The sequence below is a fragment of the Lygodium microphyllum genome, unplaced genomic scaffold, assembly GCF_053477565.2.
Source record: "Lygodium microphyllum isolate KBCC unplaced genomic scaffold, Lygodium_microphyllum_v1.1.10 scaffold_31, whole genome shotgun sequence".
Classification (NCBI taxonomy): Eukaryota; Viridiplantae; Streptophyta; class Polypodiopsida; order Schizaeales; family Lygodiaceae; genus Lygodium; species Lygodium microphyllum.
This window is the reverse complement of record NW_028229514.1, coordinates 7,870,065-7,887,834: the sequence shown is the minus strand read 5'-3', so window position 1 is coordinate 7,887,834 and position 17,770 is coordinate 7,870,065. Positions and strand designations below refer to the sequence as shown.

At 42.9% G+C, this 17,770-nt stretch overlaps 1 long non-coding RNA gene across 1 annotated transcript; it reads left to right on the top strand.

Annotated features, from left to right (window-relative positions):
- The first annotated feature begins 1,158 nt into the window (after nt 1-1,158).
- On the top strand, nt 1,159-1,965 carry LOC148009292 (uncharacterized). Its single transcript, XR_015689846.1, has 4 exons — nt 1,159-1,281; nt 1,391-1,473; nt 1,589-1,674; nt 1,785-1,965. It is a non-coding gene; the product is annotated as an uncharacterized LOC148009292 (long non-coding RNA).
- The last annotated feature ends 15,805 nt before the right edge of the window (nt 1,966-17,770 follow it).

Genomic DNA, 17,770 nt, shown 5'->3' with positions numbered 1-17,770 from the left:
GACCCTTGTCTTCCTCTGAGGTTGGCAGTTCTAGGCCATGCATCCTGTCTGCCCTGGTAAGCTTCCCCCCGGCCTTGCTGCTGAGCCACTTTTAGGGGTGCAGCCATGTTCCCAGCTGGTGGTTTTGAGGGTGATACTGGTGTGTTAATACTCATTAGGAGAAATATGGACTCTCTTTTTTGCCCCTTAAGGAGTGAATAAACAAATATAGGCCTAGCCAATGAGAGAGCTGGAATTCCAGATTCATGTAACATGAATCTTCTAGCCATATCTTGGACCAAATCTTCCCTCAGCAATAAAATAAGGGAAAAGGGGAGTACAAAGCTGTCACTTCTTGGAAGTTTGTGCCTCGAATTTTCATTTTCTTATTTTTATGTTTGACTTTTCTTTTCTCCCCTTTTCAGTTTCCCCCTCTTTTTTAGGCGGAACTCAAATTTGTCATATCTCTTTCCCCGCTTCTTCTTTCCTGACGAAATTTTACAGCCTCACTATTTCTTGCCATGTCTGTAACCTTGTAAAATTTCATTTGCTTTGCACAAGCACAGAGAGAGATTCATGTGTTTCATGAGAGCAGAGCTTGTTTTACCAAAGCCCTAAGATTCTCTTCACAAAACTCTATAGGTATATTTTTCTCTTCCATAGATGTTCTATGGTAAAGTTTTATCTCGTTTGGAGAAAACCTGTGCAAGTTATGTGCATTCTCTGACATGTAATTTCTTTTGTTTTGATGCTCTAGGAGTCTCTTACAGTCAATAATAGTGACATTTTGAATACTCAACTTCTTCTTCAACATCTTAGGGTTTCTCTGTAAACAAAGTTACAGGTATATTGTCTTGTTTTTTTGTTGCTCCACTGTTAAATTTTATCTCGTTTAGACAAAATGTATACAAGTTACATGCATACTGAGCTTTCCTTTGTTTTTTTACTCCAAGAATCTCCGAGGGTGAAGAACAATGATTTATTAAGAACTCAACTTCTACAACATCTTTGGGATTTTGAACACTCAACTTCTTCTTCAACATCTTAGGGTTTCTCTGTAAACAAAGTTACAGATATATTGTCTTGTTTTTTTGTTGCTCCACTGTTAAATTTTATCTCGTTTAGACAAAATGTATACAAGTTACATGCATACTGAGCTTTCCTTTGTTTTTTTACTCCAAGAATCTCCGAGGGTGAAGAACAATGATTTATTAAGAACTCAACTTCTACAACATCTTTGGGATTTTGAACACTCAACTTCTTCTTCAACATCTTAGGGTTTCTCTGTAAACAAAGTTACAGGTATATTGTCTTGTTTTTTTGTTGCTCCACTGTTAAATTTTATCTCGTTTAGACAAAATGTATACAAGTTACATGCATACTGAGCTTTCCTTTGTTTTTTTACTCCAAGAATCTCCGAGGGTGAAGAACAATGATTTATTAAGAACTCAACTTCTACAATATCTTTGAGATTTTTTGCAGAGAAAGCCACAGGTATATTGCCATTTTTTACTACTGTTCCATGGTTAAATTTCAACGCATTTGGACAAAGCCTATATAAGTTATATGTATGTGTTGACCCAATATTTCTTTTGTTTTTGTACTACAGGAATCTGTCAGTGAAGGAACAATGGTCTTGCTATAAGTCAACTTCTTGTTCAACATATCTAGGGATCTTTGTGAAAGAAATTACAGGTACAATGTTTCTTTTTTAAATTGATCCATTTAAATTTAATTTCATTTGGAGATAACATTTGCAAATTATACACATGTTAATAGGTAACTTTTGTATTTGGTTGTTACAGATGTCTTCACGGAGGAAAAATATCAGTAGCATACTTGCAGTGGAGGTCTTCAATAGGAAAGATAATGGCGGTAATTGGATTTGTGATAAGTATTATACGTTGGATTGGATTTTGATGCACCCAAGTACTCGAGGGAGTTTCAAGGTCAAGCGCAAGGATGTTGCAAACCCTAGCAAACATTGGAAAGGTAGAATTCTAGAGTTCAGAAAAGTGTTTAATGGCACAAGTGCAGTAACAGAAGTGTTGATTCAACATGTTTATATGCATAAACAAATCTCTGTACACGACGAGAACAACATTGCAAATTATAAACAAAACAGTAAGTTGTTAAATTTTATCATTGATTATTCTTTTGTATCAGAGTTGTTTTTAAAAGTCTTTGCAGTATTCTAATTCAGTCTTGTTTGATTGACAGCTCTATATCCATCGACTTTGCATGAATGGCAGAATGTGGAATGTTTAAGCGGCAAGATACATGTTTGACATGAAGAGATAGGTTCTTTGATCTATGATAATACCTCTACAAGTCAACTTGCCACTCAAAGTATCTTTTTTTATAATTCATTGTATGTGGTAGAAAGCCAGAGATTGCAGCATGTCCCATTGCCGCCATTGTCTAGTGGTGAATGGTTCATTGGTAGCTTGGAGTTGTCAGGAGCTTGCAAGTCGAAGATAAAATCTGACATCAATAGTGCTATGAAACCCACCACAGGCTCCAAAGATGTGCATCTTAATTGGTTTATTCCATTCTCATTGTTTGCACATTTGTTTGGTTCATGTGATGTTTTGAAGAAAACAAAGATTACTTATCAATGCAAGTGTCCATCCGAGGAATGGATGAGTCAGCTATTGGGTGAGTCTTGGGAAGTCAAAAGAACACATTTTGATGAGACGATTGAGTGCAGGGTCAACCAATCTAATATTACATTCAGGTAAAACTTTTTTACTACTTTGCATACCTTGATTTAATTGACATAGGTCTCGCTTAGATGAATTGTTATGTTAGTCGCATTGATCACTTACCATTATTTTTGTTTTTATTACAGGTATTTCATTGCTAGACAAACTCTGTGCGTTCGCTTTCGATATAGAAGATGGCGACTTTTGCGAGGGGAGTGGATCAGCTTGGATCAAGATATCCGAGATGACACACATACAGCGCTCGTAGATGTGGTAATCTTGTGGAGTGGTCATAATCCTTTTGTAGTCAGTGCAGAGAGTCATTGGCCCATTTATTTTCTGAGACAAGAAATCCAATTAATGTCTAGTGAGCCCCTCTACAACTTCTATTTCAAGTTAGATAATAGAAAAGTCAGGACTCGTAGTGAGCAATCCATGACATGTAAACAATGTGCTTCTCCACATATCCTTGAGATAGTGGAATCCTTGTAAAAAAACTTTATAAAGAGCGAATACATACCTTTTTTGAACTTCTGAGTACTTTAAATTTTAGTTTACTGTGATCCAAGCGTGCGATAATACATACTGTAATTACTCAATCGTGCAGTTAAAAATCATAATTAAATTGCAGGTTAGAGGTCTATAATCTAGAGAATATTGTCTTTGCACAATGATATATTATAGCGCATCTCTGCTGCTCGTTTATTACATTTTAATATTAAATTGGATCCAAAGGGAATTTAAAGGCCTTTTAGATTTATTTTCTTTAAAAAATTATATATTTTCTCTCGTTAGACTTGAATATACTCAGCGACCCAAACATATTCGAGGATATAATAATGTAGAACGAAGCGTTTGTCTGTATGAGTAATTTTAACAGTGACTTTAAAGTACTGAAATAAAGAAACTAAGGTAAGAGTTTTAATTTGAAACTTTAGAATTAATAATTTTATAAAGAACCTTTATTTAAAACCCTAGACACATAAAAGCTATAACTCCAAACTCATTTTCGCTTTCATTCTCCACTTCCCTACACTTGTGCTCTCATTCCTTCTCTCTTTGTGTGCCATGGCTACCACTCCCGCCTTCGCCGCATGGATCAGTTCCACATGCTACGTGCACATAGGGGACCAGATATACCCTAGGTTTTGCGTGACCTTGAGTCTAGAGAGCTCGCTTTCCGCTGTAGACCCTGACTCTAGTATACTAGCATCGTTTTGTGATGCAGTGAACCCTCTCACTTGCTCTATTCCCGACTCCACTCTCAGGTGGGTTCCCATGGATTTTTTGTATAGTTTGTGTGCCGGATCCAGCCATGCAAAGGTGATAAGTCGAGCCCTGGTGCATGTGGGGCAACATCTCCGCGCTAGAGTAGTGCCCACCTCGTCACAGGACCACGTCACGATGGATCTCATTGAGAGGGATGCCGCCTTTGCCATATATGTTATGTGCACTGAGGTGCAAGAGGACAGTGACGAGGACATCGACGCACCCTCTCGGCCACTATTAGAGTACTTTGAGAGGGAGCCTGAGGAGATCACTCTCGATCTGAGTGTTGAGGCAGCACAGAGCTTGGCCATTGTGCACCCACCTCCCTACCCTGATGAGATGCCCACGAGTGAAGAGCCACCCCTCTCTTCTCTCCATGCTATCACCATCGAGGGGGTGGAATATCTACTCATGCAGGATGTGCTAGAGTTGTTGGAGCTTAGGGAAGAAGAACTATACTGTATCATGGTGCGTGATGCACCTAGTGATTTCATAGATTTTGATTTACAGGATGCCCCACCACATGTTGATGAGGTGGCTCGTTATGATGGCACGAGCATCGATGACATCTCTGCCATTGTGAGCATCCAGGAGCAGATTGAGGATGCGGCGCCACAGTATCAGATCTCTGATGAGGAGTTCGAGCGGTTGCAGGAAAGCCTTTTTGGTCCTCGACCCGACTATCCAGTGCCTACCCAGGAGAGAGACGAGGGCAGCCCAGTGGCAGGAGCAGACCTGGATGCTCCATTACAGCGGCAGATAGATGATGCAGAGAAGGTAATGTTCTTGGTTTCATATGAAACTTAACCAGTAGGGCCTCTAGGGCATCGGGAGCACACACATGTGTTTTTGTCGGGATCGGGCCCCCAGAAGTGCCCTGGCCGGAGGCTCGCGTCTGGGGGCCTGAATCTGCAGATTCAGGCCCCCAGACGCGAGCCTCCGGCCAGGGCACTTCTGGGGGCCCGATCCCGACAAAAACACATGTGTGTGCTCCCGATGCCCTAGAGGCCCTACTGGTTAAGTTTCATACGAATATGATTTATATATCTTCAGCACACTCCATGCATAGTGAGTCTGATATTGAACTTGTGTGTTGCAGGAGATTGTCTATATAGATGAGTTTTCATCTAGGCAGGGTGGCCGATCTGGTAGCCAAGGAAGGGTGCAAGACTCGGCATTGAAGGAGTATGTTGGGCAGCTTGTCAACGACATTATTGTATTTCATAAGACATGCTCCCCTGCTTTTGCAGAGAACTTCTTGAAGTTGAGGGCACTAACAAAGGCTGGGCCCTTCAAGACCATCCCGACCAACTCCAGCCTGGAGAAAGTAGTGTTGCTTCGACGTTCGAAGCTTCTCTACTTATTCACGAGTACTAGGTCTGGTCCACTTTTCTCCATGGTGGCCCGTGGCATGGTTGCCGGTGTTGAAGACCCCACTGTCATTAGACAGGAACTATTGGGGCAAAATGTATTGTTGCCTATGATCAAGAATAGCTCTGACCATGGGGATCCTAGCTCCAAGAAGCCTAGGAGAGAATAGATGTACTTATTGCCTACTGATATCGCATCACTGATGTACTGCACTTTGTAATCTTCTCTTCAAGTAATGAAAACTGATGTTTGTTGGATTCGCGTGCAATGTAGTTTGTGATACGTGTCATTTACTGTTTTTTTTTACTTGAATGTTACATTTATTTATCGAATTTATATGTAACATGATTCGTACCCTAAATTTAATACACAGTGATTTATTGAATTCGTGCGCAACATGTATTTGTTCGAACGCATGTAACGATAACTCAACGACGTAAATAAAATAAATATCAAGTGACTAAACAAAACTAAGACGCACCAAAAACTTTGTATTTGTATTAATAATAATTTTACATGGGGTCCATTACGACCAAGGCTTTACAAAATGTCTTCAGAAGCTACATTCCATGTGCTTTTGAGTTTGTACACCTCTATCCTTGCTGACCTCCGCGAGGACTATCTTTCCATCGTCGAAAGAACCTGACTATCCGCAGATCCCTCTCGGTGACAGTGACCCTCCTTGTATGCACCGCTGCATAGATTGAGTCTCCAAATAAGTCGATGAGGTAGGCTTCAGCAGCTTCTTGTAGTGTGAGGAGGGCCTGGGCAGTCCAGCGATCCGGTTGTTTCGCGCGTGATGTGTTTGGAAACTGATTCCTGTTGTTCATGATCAGTATGCCCTCCATGATCTCCCGCACCAACTTTTGGAATGGAGCCTTCGGTATCAGGAGGTGAGTGGTCTTCTGGTAGTGGCGGATCTCGCGAAGAGCCACTGTGCCTGGCTTCCATCGACGCTTGCGATGCTGGCGTGGTGGTGGTGGTGGTGGAGCTGGAGGATGTGGCTGCCGTATGGAATTTCCAGGGGGGTATCTCCGGGCCGCTTGCTTGGTGCGTACCATGTCTTCTAGGAGAGAGAACTCAGAACTCAAAAGTGAAATGTGTAAAATGAGGTGAAACTTTAAACTTATAGCCAAACTTTTGAAAAACCCTAAAATTTCAATTAATGAATCCACGCTTAGGAAAAATATCACCAGTGCTCCGATTCACATGAAATTTTACCTATAGGCTCCTCAAGGACACATCAACCATCCAAAATTTTTTTGGCCCCAACAGAAGCCTCTGGATCACCTGTCCGGAGGCTCGCGTCTGGGGCCAGCCTCCGGACAGGTGACCCAGAGGCTTCTGATGGGGCCAAATTTTTAATATAAATGAGTTTTTCTAATGCCCAGCATGAGGGTGAAGTTTCACCAGATTCCGATTTATAAATTTGACGGTTCAATCTTTTTTTGAAAATGCGTTAACTGCATTATACTGCACTGATAATGTATTGTCAACCTCGCAACTGTAGATTAAATGTATTGATAATGAGTGTGTGCAACTGCAGATTAAATGTATTGTCAACCTCGCAATGCGAAACATTGGAAACTTAAAAATTGACAAAAAATAAATCATGGGTAAAATGGAATATCGCATCAGATATACTGTTGCCAAACCACTAAATATAGTAAGGATATAGTGCATCGGCCCATGTACAACTGATCACCGACCTGTACGTGGTTGCACATTGAATTTATCCTCAACAAAACTACTTACAAAATTGGAAACTTGAAAATTCACACAATGCGAAACATGGTCAAAATAGAATATCACATATTGGATTTAGCATTGCGAAACTATGAAATACACGGTAGATAGTGCATCGCACCAAGTACGACTAGAGCTAGGGAAAATTTAGCTCCATTTTGCAGGCCACTACTATCAAATACTTGAAGGTCTATTGGAAAGATAACCCAAAACTTAGATCCTTACAATCTACAACCAAACCTGAGCTAAAAACATAGATCCAATTACAAGGTAGCTTCTCAAAGCATATTGTTGACATTAAGATTAAATGCATCCTTGTTATTGCGGATCCTGCGAACAAGAACCAGATCTATGGGCTTAATAGTGATACGTCGGGCATGAATGGCTAAAAGTTGACCATCACTCATTAGATCAATCAAGTAGCTTTCAACTGCTTCTTGGAGAGCAAGCAAGGCTTGGCTTGACCATCGCCCCACATTCCTTGCCTGGTTCCTCGAAAAGAACTTGTGATGATGCCCTGACTGTAGATCTTGCAGTATTTCTCGCACCAACCTGGAGAATGGTGCCTTAGGAATAATCAAGTCGGCACTCTTCTGGAATTTCCTTATCTCGCGTAGCGCAGCTGTGCCTGGTCTCCATCTTCGCTTTTTATGTGTTGGAGGGCGTGTATTACGAGTTGGAGCAGTAGTGGGAGGTGGAGCAGTTGGAGCATGTGGACCACCATTTCTGGACAATGGCGAACCATCATTATCGACCATACTAGGGCCACCATTGTTGGCCACAGTAGCGCCACCATTATTGGTTGCAGTAGGGCCACCATTATCGGTCACCAGGGGATCTTTGTCACTCACAGTACGCTCACTAGATTCGGAAGAGTGTTGAGCTCTTGCTCTCGTAGGCGCCTTTTTGATAGGAAGCTTGGAACGTGCCATGGCTGTGATAATGAAGGATAGAAAGGTGGAGGGTAGAGTGGAGAGCAATGGGAAAAAATGAAAGGAGAGACGACTTAAATACGAAACTTTCAAACTTACTGTGGTGTAAATGAATTTTAAATTTATCATTTCATTTCATTTCTCCACCCCATCCCTAACTCTCTCTATCTCCTGACACCCCCCTCATGCCCCCCCTCTCTCTCTAGGCCAATGAATGTTCCAATGTTTAGAATTTTCATATCTTTGTCTTAGGATTTCAAAATGGACTTTTCATAATTAAAAAACAAAGTTCGAAATCGACTTTGAAAAATATAGTGACAAACCTTTGAAATTTTAAAGAAAATTTATAAGACATCTCATGTTAGAGATATGAGTATTGATGTGTCATATCCTTGGGACTTGTGCTCTCTTGTGGACTCTAAATGCATCAAAATTATTATCTTTATCTAGGTCTCCATTTTTTGCCATCTCTCTCTTGGGTTGCCAACCATTCTGCGTGCCGTTGTCTAGCTGTGCTGTTTTCATATCTTGTTTTTCTCACTTCATATATTGCCCTACTTATAGATTCTGCTTGAGATGTTTTGGACTTCTTTTCTTTTTCCTCGTATCGTATCTCTAGTCTCCTATACCACCATTGGAATAATTGCCTCATAGAATTGGAATCATTGATGCCACCTCCATGATCAGTTGCCTTTTGAAAAGCACAACGAGCTTGCCAGTGAGATCTTTCCATGCCTTGAGTTGACCATATTGCCAAACTTCCTTGATCTGCAAAGTATGGACCATGTGCTTCAAGTATATGCTACACAAGAAAAGAGATTAGAAACACAAAGTAATTCGAAATGATGATTTTTTTTTGCAATGGTGATAATACTGACCATGTAGTGTGTTATGCTATTTGTAGTCCATGCCTCCACCATGGACTTATGAAATTTAGCAGCTGTCTCTTTAAATGCATTGGCATCACCATCCATAAACCCCAACTTCTGTAAGAGAGCTGCTAATCTATCTAGGTGTATCCACACTTCTGCCTTCGCAATCCTCGTTTGTCCCCCATTGCTCCAATCTGAAACAGCAAGGTGCAACTTTTTCCATGCTTCGTACTTCTCTGGTTGTTTTACTAGTATATTGCCTTCCTCATCTCGAGGTGGAGATAAAAACTTCCTAGCCTTGGGTCCGCCAAAGCATGGTTTACAAGGAACATTTCCACTCTTCCCCGATTTTTTCTCGTCCTTTTTTATTTCTACTTGGCCTCCGTGCAATCCAACTTCAGAGAGGACTTGTTCTACCTTCTTGCATGTAGCATCAGATTCTAACACGGGCTGCATCTTGTATGCAAAGCATATATATTCATATACTAGCTTCTCAATTATTCTAACCAAACAATGCAATGTGCAAAAGTGAACCCTTGTTAGTGGTATTTCCAAAATAGGGCGCCAGTTTGGATCCACTGGAATTAGCATTCCATTTCTCATGACTTTCTGATCACGTGTCGGAGCACCCTGTTGTCCTGCCTTGGCAAGCCATTCTTTCTTTCCATCTTTCCCTTTCTTCCTAGTTTGCATGCAGTATATGCACCGAAATTTTGCATTTGCTGCATTTGATAAACCAAACATACACTTCAATGTTTTTAAATCACCTGCAAGATGCCATTCAACTTGATAGTCCCCAAACCCCTCAACATGTAAAACTGCTCCATTATTTTGCTGTTGAATAACACTGGGTATATTAGTGAGGTTAAAAAAAACTTTAAGTACTTCATGGTCCTCCTTTGGTACTTCAAATGCTGCAAGCCACCATATTTCATTCTCCGATTGTACACTGAAGTATAAAGGATGTTTTTCATCGATGTTGGGATCCAATGCTCGATTCATAAGTGTTATACTCACACGCTCAAGTTTTTGCCCCTTGATAATCTCACTCTCATCAAGTTTGAGGACAAACTTAAGCTTGCCTCTACATTCTTCCATAGACATATTGTAAAACTTGGCCATAGCAATCTGAACCCTACATATATCCAATACAAAGTTGTTGGATGCATTCAATACAAAGGCAACTTCTTTGGAACCATACTTCAATATGTGTGTGTGTTCCAGATGCGTAGGCTCACCAATTAGTTCTAAAACTTTCTCATTTAGTTGTTTTCGAGCCTTCTTCACGTGAAATGGTTTTGGCAGAGGCATTACTCGCTTAGTATTGAAGACTTGCTTAAAACCTGTATCCAATTGTTGATAGAGCATACTATATGACTCAGAACTCATTCCCACCTTGTCACATAATCCCTGAGCATCTGTAGCAGTAAACAAGTTGCTCACATCCCTAAGACGTTCACTAGCAACACCATCCACAATGTCCCTGAATTTACGATTTTCCAATGCATTTTTTACCATATTCTTGCTAAGGACTTTGGCAATAGTATCATTCTCTGCATGAGGAAACATATTTCTCATTGTAGTAGATTGAGCATATATCCGTCTATGATATTGTCCACTTCCTTTGGCTAATTGGCCAATTGGTTTAACGGATTGGATGCGCCGACGTGCCTCTTTGGTTTTTAAAGTGGGCCCAATCTCCAAAGTTTTTGTGAGCTTCCTCTCTATGTTTTGATTCTCCTTCTCCAAGTCATTGACTTTAGACTGTAACTCCATATTCTGCACGTGTGTAGCATGCATAGCATCTTCAATGACAGACATTGCTTGTTGTAGGTTCTGGTTCTCTCTATCCTTCTCAGCCAATAATCTATCCTTTTCCATCAAAGACTGCATATTCCCTTGTAATCTTGTCTGCATATTTGTCAAGGTTTGATGAGCCCCTGCTATTCCTTGTGTGACAAGTCTGCATGTGTATCCATACAATCCTTCATTGCCTTCACAAGCAAACTTTACAAATGATGTAAGCCCTTCAAATTGTGGTGGCCTTCGAGTGAGTGGATCGGGTGGATAAATGCACCCATCAACCCAAAGGTCCACATTTTTTTTCCCTGCATTTCTTTCTTGTTGCATCCTGCATCTTATTGCATCATCTCTTTCCACAGTTCTTTTGAACATTGGTGCATATTCATCCTCCAATTGAAAGTGAATATCTCTCTTTCTCTTGGTACATCCTGCACCTGCATTCTGCAAAAAAAAAAGTATGCAAATGTTAACTTGGATTAACATTCAAATAGCAGAACTACACCCCTTTGATTCACTATATCTGTGTTTTTTTAAAACCCAGTTGGTTCTTGTCTCTTTCTCTTGCTTTCAGTCTTGATAGACCCTAATCAACCCCTAATCAGCCTGTAATCTTGGCTTTTAATCTACCTCTAATTAGCATCAAATCTTATCTTCTGTTCTATCCAATTTATTCTCTCTCTCTCTCTCTCTCTTTCTCTCTCTCTCTCTCTCAACAAAAATTCATCAAGGAAACCCTAAACACATTCATACTGAAGCTTGGCTAGTGGAAAACAATAACATCATCTTATCTTCTACCCTAATCTACTATCTGTCATCTATCACTTATTTTCTTTGTTCATCTCACACAGTCCTCTCTGTCCCCCCCTTCTCCCCTCCTCTCTCTTTCTCTCTCTCTCTCTCTCTCTCTCTCTCTCTCTCTCTCTCTCTCTCTCTCTCTCTCTCTCTCTCTCTCTCTCTCTCTCTCTCTCTCTCTCTCTCTCTCTCTCTCTCTCTCTCTCTATGAATTGATGCTTAAGTACTGAACAACAACTGTGAAGAATAATAACATCACAAAGATTTAAAAAATAAAGATACCTCCATTATCACTGGATTGCTTGTAGTATAGACTGTTGAAGACGGAGATTTCTTACTGCATATTTCTGAAGAGGAAGATGGCTTGTAGCAGGGTAGAGATTGGTATCAAAACTACTCCTCAATGCTGCTTCAGAAGAACTCGTATGCAAGAAACCATATTCTGGAGGGAAAGAGAAGAATGCACAAAATTTGGGACAAAACTAGAGCTTTCTGAGGGAATGAAAAAATGCCCAGAAATAGGTATATACTTGTCCAAAAAAGATGAAAATTTACAAGGAAACTCTTGAGTCAAAAAGGTGTCTCTGGGTAAAAAATAATCTTAAAATATGATGTGTACGTCATTTTATATCGTTTTTTAACTTCCGCCCTTTTAAGAAGCGAGAATGAGAATGATTGAAAAGTCATGAGGGCACTAAAGAGGGCATTAAAGAGTCATGAGGGCATTAAAGAATGATTGGCTGCGTTTTTAGAAAAAATAGAATTGTATTTTTTTAGTTATGAGGATTTTGAGAAAAAGTGACCTTATCCTGCAGTTTGGGAATAAAATAATAGGTGAAATCTATTGAAAACACAAAAACGAGATTTTCTTGATTGTAGAAGATCTCTTTTTATAATATTATTTTGGAATCTCTTTTTAGAGAGAGAGAGGTGAGAGAAACCCCTTAAGGGGCAAAAAAGAGAGTCCATATTTCTCCTAATGGGAGAAGTCATCCATAGGGTCTTCCAATATGGGTTCAGCATCTTCAAGGTGCTTTTGGGCGTCCTTGACCACTCCTTGACCTTGGCTATAGCTTCGAGTTGTCGTTTGGGATGGGGATATTCTCCTACCTTGGCACTCCCTAGCTCTGTTGTCTTAGGAGCCGAGGTCTCTGCCTCTGCGTCTGTGACCCTCTTTCCCGTCACCAGCATGGTTGCTTCCTTGGTTTTAAGGGTTATCTTTGCATCAGTACTCTTTTTCCGTCTCCTCCGGCTTTTCTTCCCTATTGAGGTTGCATCAAGGTTGCTTAGCCCTGGTAAGGAGATGCGTGCTTGTTTCGTTTGAGCTCGCATCATAGCATGTAGTGGGATGGGCATATCCTCACTACCGAAAGTTTCAACTCTAAAGAGCCCCAAGGGCACCGATGGCATGTTGGCAGCGCCCGTTAATGGCTTTTGCCTAGGACAGTCAGGAAACAGGTGTGTGATTCCACACTCTGTGCATCGAAGATCCGCTTTGTCCTTGTTAGCTTGTTCTCGCTCTGGGCAGCGTGATGAAATGAGGCCTGGGTGGCCGCAAGTCTAGCATGTGACTGGATCTTGGCTTGGCCCTCCAAAGCCTCTGCCTCGTCCTCTTTCTAAGGCCATCACCGGTATTGGCCGGTAGTCCATCAGGACTGGGTTGCCCTCCTCGTCGTAGGATACATAAGGATTGACATATGCCTCTTCCTCATTGAGCTCCTCCACAAAGTGGATAGGAGCGTCACTAGGTGGGTGAGTCACAAAAGTCCCTGGTGGCCTAGGTATGCCAGTCGGGTTCATCTCCAGCATAGGCATGACATGTCTTGGGTCAGTTGGTGCTGGAAGAGCTAGCTGGGTTCCCCTGCCCAAGAAATTAGGTGGCCTACTGCCTAAGTATGGAGGGTTGTACTACTGCGTATACAGGAGTCTCCTCGGCATTCTACAATGCACTGCATCATGTCCGAATCTACCGCAATTTGAGCATGGCCGAGATCTAGGATCTTGGCACTCCACTAGGAGGTGATTGCCACCGCAGTACACACATTGTACATGCGATCTCACCGGCTTTCTAACGAGCTCTTGTAACCGTGCAATCTCCATCCTCATCTCTGCCATCCCTTGGTCATGGTCTGCACTCTTTCCCTTGTCCTGCGCGCTAGCAGTTGCTTTTTCCCCTAAGGGGGTTGATCTCTCAGGGTCCCTCTGGTTTGCATTATCCCGGTTGGTAGCCCTCATGCTTCGCTCTCTAAGTTGATTATCTACACGTATTGCCTCCTCGAAGACTCGAGCTAGCACGTCCCGTTGTAAGGTGGAGTTACTAGCCAAATCCTTGTAGAGCTCCTCACTTCGAATCTCGTTCATGAACACTGTAGACACTGCCCTTTCGGTAGGTCGCTCGTTGGTAGGGATTCTCTTGTAGAGGCTACGCACCTGAGTAACGTAATCCCTAACGTCCTCCTTCTCCCTTTGACTGATATTCATTAATCTAACAATGAGGTTGTCCGAATACCCTGCCTCTGAGAACCTTTTGATAAAGAGGCCCTTAAGGCTAGCGAAGTTTGTACGTTCTACGTCATCCAGACTAGAGTACCAGGTCCTCCCCTTGTCGCCTAAACACAGGCCGAAGGCTTGGGCTCTCTGCGCAAGGTCAGTAAGACCGTTTGCCTCACATACTTGCTCGAACGGATCCATGAAGCTATACGGGTCACTGCTAGGTTCGTATCGAGCTAGTTGTTTCGCTACTATAGGGATTCTAGCCTGCCCTTTAGCCCCTTGCATGACTCCCAATCCTGACAGTAGCGCGGTGGCTAGTGCAATAGCACTTTGCTCCACGGATGTATTGTCCATGAGTTGCTTTGCCACCAGTTCACTCAACGTCATGCCAGCCTCTGCTACCCGTTCCCTCTCTACATTCGGTCCGGACTTGGCTGCCCCTGCTAGGTCTAACACTCTTCTAGCCTCGTACATATCCACATCCTGCTGCAGCCTTCTAGCCCTTTGCTCATGGTTGTAGGCAATTATGCCTTCCAATGCTCTCTTGATAGCTCTTCTCTCTTCTTCCAGGTTAGCCACTACTTCTTCTACAGCTCTACCTTGGATCTCAGTTTTGGTGAGTAGATCGTAGTCGTGGACCAATTCTTGGACCGAAGTTGGAAATTCTCCTAGGTCTAATTGGTCTTCCCCTTGATCGCCTCTTGATCCTGACATTGTTTCTGTTTCCAGCTCCACGAGGTCGTCGATGAATCCAATCAGCTCCAGTAGCTTTCACTCCTCTATCTTGTTGATTCCCGTGTCCTTGTGTTTTCTCCAGGTACTACTAGTGGGGTGCTTAGGCACCTGTCTAAGTCTTGGGGTCTCCTCCTACTAGTGGGTTCCTTGTTATTTGAAAGCAGTGTCAATCCTTACTCGCATGTTGTGCTTAGTGCTTTCATGGTGCTTGGTGCGAAAACAAGCTTTTCTCTTTTCTTGCTGTGCAGGTTTAGTGGAGCACAAAAGTGAAATGCCGATGCAAAAAGAGTTTAATGCAAACTCCACCTTGTTTCTACCCATGTTCTTAGTCTAATTTGAGTTTCCCACTCGGTTCTTGGCTATTCTATGGTCTTTCTGCACCCTGAGTTCGATTAATCTCTGAGGTTCTAATGACCAACTTGGGTTCTGGGGGTGTTCAGGGTTGCATCTTGGGGTCAGGTCTGTGGTCAGGTCAGCAAAAGATCCTTATCTTCGTGTTCTGGCAAGATGGTCTGATTCTGGAAATCGGACCGGGGTGGTCCGACTCTGAGAGTCGGACGGTCCGACTCTGGCAATCGGACCGGTGCGGTCCGACTCTAACAGTCGGATGATGTTGGTCTGATTCTGGACTGGTCCGAGTCGGAAAGGGGTGGGTCCGATTCCTTCGATCAGGCGAGGTGTCTGATCGGACAGGCTAGTCCGAGCGGACAGTTGAGTGTCCGATTATAAGGGGCAGTCCGAGTGGCACATGGCACGTCCGATCGGGCTGGTCCGATCCTGGCAATCAGACTAGACTGGTCTAACTCACTCACAATCTGACGGTCCGATTTTGGGAGTCGGACGGTCCGACTCCAGAACTCGAGTGGTCCGATTCTGGGAATCAGACCACTGCGAGTTGGTCCGACTGCGTCGGTAGCAGGCACGATTCCGGCGCGTTTGAATCCTCCCTATTGTCTTCTGCACTCAATCATCACAAAGCATCCCATAACCGATCAGAGTGCTACTGGAACTCACTGGACTCACCTAAAGTGGCACGAATCGAATGCGCCTGGAATCAAGGGTGCCTTTCCTCGTCCTGTGAACCAGAAGCTCTCCCTCTCTCTCTCACACACAACAAAGCCAACTAAGAAAATGAGGTCTGTCCTGGCCTCCCAGGCCTCTTAAGGTTCTTTCTCAGCACTGCAAAACCTTATAGCCAGTTCCCTGTCCCTGGTTCACCCAGAAGCTTGAGTCTGTTCCCCTATTTTCCTGTTTCCAGCAGCAAGCCAGAACCTTCGTTTTATCTGCTTTTACCCTAATCTAACCTCCATCTAGTGCAGTCAATATGAAAAACAGAAATGCAGAACAGTAGTCCTAATCTAATGCTTCCAACAAACCCAAATACTTACATGTTCCTCAGATTAAAACCTCCTAAGTCTCCTCGTTATCTCGAGCACTGGTTCAGGCTGCAAACCCTACTTCCATGCTCGATCTACTGCGTGCGGCGCTCAAAGCTCGAATCCGTTGGTTCCGGCAACGAAACCAAAATGTGGGAGCTTTCACTCAACTGCCGAGACCCTCAGGCTGCTTATTGTTTCAAGCGTTCCAAGTCGAGCACTAATTGCTACCTCTCACATAGGTGATGCACAATGCTTACCTTATGGGTGTAGTGAGCTTACCTTGATGCCGTTCGAGTTACCTCCTCTCCCGCGCACTCCGGTAGCTCCACGATCCAAGTGCAAGCTTCAAGCAAGCTCCATCCTCAAGCTCCACACTCCAAGCTCCATGTCCGCGAGTAAGACAAGAGAAGAGAAGAGAAGAGAAGAAGAGAGGAGAAGATGGAGAGCTTCTCCTCCTTGGTCCCTCACCCTCACACACTCACTCCCTCACACTCTCACACTCCCTCTCTTAAGCACAAGCTCAAGCAAGCAAGAACAAGAAGAAGAAGAAGAAGAAGAGGAGAGCTACTTTTGGCCACACACAAGAATGCTCTTCTCATTTACCTTTTAACTTTATATACATGCCCTTAATTTCCATGGGCGGTTGTCCCCCTTTTTTACATGGTCGGCCATTAGCCTAGGCCCTTTTTCCCATTGTCCCTCTATCTTCCTAGATTCCTTTCCACCGCCCGTCTACATTTACAAATTGCACGGGTGAGAGCCCGGCGCTCTTTTACAAGATTTCAGGGTGCGACTTTATATTTTAAAATGCGCCTTTCCCCTTTTGTATTTGCCTTGGACCTTTAAGGTTGCCCTTGCGCTTTTGGCCTTTTCTCTTATTCCTACTTCAGTCGAGCTACTTATTTTTGTTTTTTTCCGCCTTTGCCCTGTGTCTTTCCCACTTTCTTTTGCTTTCTTCGTGTTGGGGTTAACAAAGGCGCTAGTGCATATTTCATAATGGCTACCAATGGTGGATCCAGACAACAAAATGCTATGGTCCGCTGAAGAACGACGATAGACTGACTGGAGATGTGGTGGTTGGAAATGGGGTAGAAAAAAGAATGGATGCTACAATGGAGGAGAAGGTGAATCACTTTTGTATGTTGGACCATGCCTCTATGGAGACGTGGCTCGCCAAGTACCAGATCCCGAGGCAAGATTGAGAGAAAGCGCGATCTAAACTCCAACGTAGTACGCATCATCGATCGATTGGATATCCCAAGGGCATGGAGAAGATGATGTGGTTCATGTCAACGCGATGGTTGCATGGAGCTTTGACCGTAGCATCTCGCGAAGGGGCAGAGATCTCAATGCAGGAGTGGGAATTCTCGAGGGAATGTAGTCCAAAGGTGATGAGGTGTTTAGGATATGTCATATCTATATTTTATATGCGATATCTAATTTGAGTGTTTCAATGTACAATACAAAATATATACTGTAGCGTGGTCGTGAAAAGGGCATTTTCATGTGGAGTGTATTGACAAAATGCACTCCACAATGGATTGTGGTATCATGGTAAGGTTCGAGTAGGAGAGCCAGCAATGAGCAACGGATCCAAACATGGTTATAGATGAGATGGAGTATTTTAGAAACTTGCAAAGTATTGTTACGGTGGATTTTCGTAGCTTCTCCATGATACTATTTAATGTGCAGTG